The 5,000-nt window shown below is 45.9% G+C and overlaps 1 protein-coding gene across 5 annotated transcripts in view; it reads right to left on the bottom strand.

The window, feature by feature from the left end:
• Window positions 1-5,000, bottom strand: part of LOC113809071 (uncharacterized) — a 503,521-nt gene that overhangs the window by 19,467 nt on the left and 479,054 nt on the right. The window lies entirely within an intron of this gene.

The raw sequence follows: 5,000 nt of genomic DNA, 5'->3' as shown, positions 1-5,000 counted from the left end.
TCTGAAGAAAGTCTTGTTTTCTATTATGCTAATACCTTGAATCTGTTTCGAAAGTTTAAACATGTCGGGATGCAACAATAAAAAAAAAGATTTCTTAGTATTCTGATTTGATTCCTCGTGTCTTTTCCAAATCGCTTACCTAGTATGTAAGTATTGAAGTGTAAATTGTATGTGCTGACTGCACATCGCCCCGCAAAACCAGGAGATGATGTGATGTGACTAAAGTAATTAAAACTCCGACCAAGACTATGTTCCTTTAGTTTCCCAAGTGCATGTCTAAGAAATGTTCACATTTAAACTTCACAACTATATATTCAGCTGTTCTTCAACTGTTTAATCACATATATATAAGTTTAAGCCTCCTATCGCAAGGTTTTCTTTGGCTGAAAGCGAAGAGTCAATATCTCGAATTGGAAACGTAATGAAGAAAGTCCTTCTTTTATAACTGCATAAAGGAATCCATTGTAAACATTTGACAAAGTTGTGAGCCCACTTGTCTAGCGAGTCCTCGCCGCCACACTAAAGAGGATATCCAATATAACCAGCCTATCATGAAGTGGCAACCTCGCCCCAACCCTCCTCAATCCCATCTCCCCCTCACACCGCTACAAAACAAATAAAAACAAAAATAAACCCACTCGCGCCAAATTTCCCAGCAGGCCCGGGAGTGACATGAGGCTCACCCGCCAGCCGGAGTCTTGCTCTCCGCTCTGCCAGGCTCTCCCCCACCTGCTCGCCCCCGCCTCCGCTGCTCCTGTCAAACGCTCCCCATCACACAAGGGTGCTTGCCCCTTCGGTATACGTTTTAAAAAAATATTTCAAACGTTGACTAATATGACAGCTGATTAAGTACTTGTGGCTTGTGAAATTCGAAAACTGTGCATACGTAAAATCCGGCTTTTCCTATATTTAACAAGCTACGTAAATCACCCGCTGTGTATCTGTGTATCCTACGGAATCACGTGGCGCTTTACATGGCAGCGAGTTATGCCAGCGATATAGCATCATGGTGTTTGCCTCCATCGCATTAAAGTGTGTAATCGCACGGCAAAATGGTGGCGCAGCCCGCGTGTTCTCCTTCGTCCTCGCAGCGAGCGCCTGTAACACAGCACACAAGACGGCCCCCCGCGAGGTAGCAGGGCGCACCGCACCCGGGATGACAACACAGCCAAACGTGTGGCCGCATCTGCAGTTTGTCAGGCAGGAGGTGAAGGCTGGCAGGGAGGGGTTGCTGGGCCTCGCCACCGCCGCCTCAGGCTGGGAACAAAAGCCGGCAATACTGCACGATGTCTAAAAGCAAGTCAGTGGCCTGCGAGGACAGATTGATTGTGCTTGTTTTCCTAACGCGTTATCGTGTCTCGAGGGCTCGCTATCATCATGTTTAAAGAAGAAAACGGAAGTATAAGAGCGAAAACTGGGAGAAAGCGATAACATCCTAAACACGCGATGAGGAGATGAGGAAGGGCAGTAAAGCGAGTGTATGGATTCCCCTTACGACCCGCCGGCAGCATGGTGGCCTCGCAGCGGCCGAGGACGACGTGTGCAGCGCGGGTGATGATGATGAGGGAGAGACAGAGGAAAAAAATAAGTGTCGGAATCGCTCTGAAAATTCCAGGATGTAGATGTCCTCCTCTCCCCCTCCTTCCCCTTCCCCCGAGTGACTCTAAGAGACCAGAAGTTTCCGCAGGACCGGAAATGATTCCAGGGTATCCAAAGTTTCCTCCGTGACGGTAAATAGTCGAGAAACCAAGACTTTCCCGTGCCCCTCCAAGGAACCCAGGGACCTGCGATGCTGCTCACAGATTAATTGTTGCCTCGAATTAGAATGGCTTCGTAGGTTTGGGGGGAAGGGGGTCAACACGGGACTGAGAAAGAGGGTCGGAGGGGTAGGAGGCAAACGCTGGGGATAAAAAGGACAGCAGCATGATTCGAATTGCAATCTGAAATCCCCTCACCATGAAAAAGTTCGAATTTCAGAATGGGGCAGTTAAGGAAGTGGACAGAACGCTGGTCACACGTTAGCTTTAAATGAATAAGAAAAGAAAACCGCAGAACGCAGCACTGCTGTCCGTAGATCTTCATCGATAGGATAAAAGGATGATTTCATTGATTCACTTAGACACTAATCTGTCTATCGTATATTCAAAGTATATCACCTTTACGTCATACACTTAAGGCCTTCATTGACGCAAAATATTATCCACATGAAGAAGTTTGCCTGTGTATGTTCCTCCGCTTGCGTAAGTCACTCCGTACGTATATTAGACCGGATATGCATCTATAGAACCATCTGGGACGACTCACGTGTTGCAAAGTTAAAAGAAACCGAACTCCGTGTCGACAAGTTAATATTCCCGGTTCTTCGTACACAAACTCGAGGTGTCGAGTCACGACAGCAGGTGCGGTGGGGCAGGCCCTTCCTGTCATGAGTAATTACGTGTAACTTTAACGTGGCAGGAAACGTCTTCCGTCTCTGGGGTAAACACCTCGAACAGACACTAAACATTGACATAGCGACTCTCGAAAAAATAAAACGATTTATATAAAAATGACAGGAAACAAATATTCGGCAAAGGGAAAGACATAAACGGCGGAATATTAGAAGGGCTGATATGGGGAAAGGAAGGAGTGACGTAACGTTGGGAAATGGTTCCCCGCCCCGCCCCCGCCCACTTCCCCTCGGCTGCAGATCAGACGCTGTTGTAAATCTTGCCAAATCTCCCCAAAGCCTCATGAGCAGCACATAGGGCGTAATATCGCAATGGCAACAGAGGTTACAAGCAGTTAGCATGGAACCAAAACATCGCCCTTAGTGACGGCGTGGCGCAACTCCGTCATGCCACTAGCAGGATTATAAAACACAATGTATTTATTTACAGAATTTACACAACGAAATTAAATTCTCTAGGAAATTTACATGTTTATTGCAATTTTGGTTAAGTCACTGCATAAGGCATACGACATCTTCGCTGTGTTTGTAGAGGGACTTGAGCAATGGGAGGAGAGCAAAGAAATAAAAAGAAAGTAAAGATAAAAGAAAACTTAGCATTTATTGATCATCTAACGTCCACATAAGCGCCGTCATGTGAATATGAGTATCAAACTTACCTAAGAAATGTAAAGTCAATGTAAAATGTAGTGTTTCTAAATGCCGAATGAGCATTTCTCCGCCATTTAAACACCGAAACACGCGTGAAAGTGCTTTACGTCTGCGGCCTAAAGAATGAGACGAGTCGAGAGCACGAACATGTCCCAGTTTTGGCGATCTGAACTCGATATAAATGGCCTTGACCTCCTCTGTTTGCTGCTTCGATCGAAAATTCGTCTTCTGAACCCATTATGTCTCGCTGGCTGTTAAAGTCTGAGCGATTGTCCGTAAGTATTACAGAAATCCTTTGAGATATCTCGCATCATCAAGACCCTGTACGGCATGCCTTCAACGTCCGCCGCTACATTTTAAGCCTCTTTGAGCTCTTAACACATATTTTGGCTCATAGTTCCTTCTTAATATTTTAGACGGTTTTCCTCTTGTTTCAAACACACAGACGCGCGCAATAGCATGTATGATTTAGTTCTGCGGTACCATTATTTTGTTTTTCTTTTAAGTGTAAGAGTCATCCATATTACCGCATGCCATTCCACTGACTAAAAGACATTTACTTTCGAAGAATATTTAAGGCCGTCAAAATTATTTTTACAAATATTGGCTCCTCTGAATACTTGTCATCTTTCATTTGTCAGTTTATCATATCACGCATACTTTCGATATCTGGGAGAGTACGAAATCTTCCTATGAATATCATAGCTTTGTGGATTTCATAGATTTCTTTTCCAAGTTCAACAAAGAAGAAAGTCAGACGAGGGTATAAGTCTCTAAACTATTTCACGAACTCTTTCACGTCACATTCATAGTTCACTTTTTAAACCCCGACTACTTCTTGTACGCTGCGAGATCGTTTGCATCCATCTTTACGAGTCGAAGTCCTTCTCGTGTCCCCGCTGGAGTGTGCATGGGAGGCTTGGCAGCGCCTCGAGTTCGGCGGAGGAGTTTCATGTTTCCGTTCCCGCGGGCCGGCACCGCCGCCGCCGCAGCCCCTGCTGCGTGACTCTCCTCCGGAGATTCACAAAGGTCTCCGTAAAACTGCTTCGGCTCTCGCGTGATCGCAACTGGCGCACATCTCGCAGAAATGGCAGAGTTACTCCTGTGCATCGCGCAAGTACGGATGACTCTCCTCCCGCAATATTTATCGGACTCACGGCTTGCTAAAACACATTTTTCCGCGGAAGGGGAGAATTCTGCGGTGAGGAAACATAATTTGGATTTATGAGTGGAATGTGGCGCAGACGGCGTTGTGGCGTCGACGAAGGAACGGCGCGGGTGGAAACCTTTTGGCCTTTCGCCCCGACCGCAGCTTTTCACGGCGGACGCTTGAGTGTGACCAGATCTGGCGGCGGAGCTGTAGGGAAGGGGCGATGGGAAAAGGGTCGTCACAGCAGAATGAAGAAAGGGAGAATTAATGAATAAAAGACAAGGCACGCCGTAATAAAGGACCATTTCTTAAAACAATGTGCGAGGTGACTGTCCGGCGGCGGGAAAGAAACAGCGATGCTCCGGCACTGCAGCGGAAATGTAACGATGGCCAAGGTACTTGAGGCCGTGGTGAAGACGTCGTTATGGTGAAATGCTGTAGCAATTAAGATGCACTGCTGACTAGGGTATATGCTGTTAGGAAGGATAGTGCCCTCGCTATGGTGTACTAGTAACGTGTTCTGAAAGCCGACAATAAAAGTATACGGATCCTACCATAAACCGTAACACAAAAGCATAAACTAGATTCAATGCCTCAGTAATGAAAATGGAAAGGGACACGACGGGAATATGATAATGATAACACAAATAAAAATAAAGCCGAGACAAGATGACTCAGAGGAAGAACAAATAAGGAAATTGCAAGAATTTCTCGACTTACGAACACTCGTAATATAAAAAAAAAAAACAC

This window comes from Penaeus vannamei, chromosome 3 (genome assembly GCF_042767895.1).
Source record: "Penaeus vannamei isolate JL-2024 chromosome 3, ASM4276789v1, whole genome shotgun sequence".
Taxonomy (NCBI): Eukaryota; Metazoa; Arthropoda; class Malacostraca; order Decapoda; family Penaeidae; genus Penaeus; species Penaeus vannamei.
Note: the sequence above shows the minus strand (reverse complement) of the source record. Positions and strands in the feature narration are given on the sequence as shown.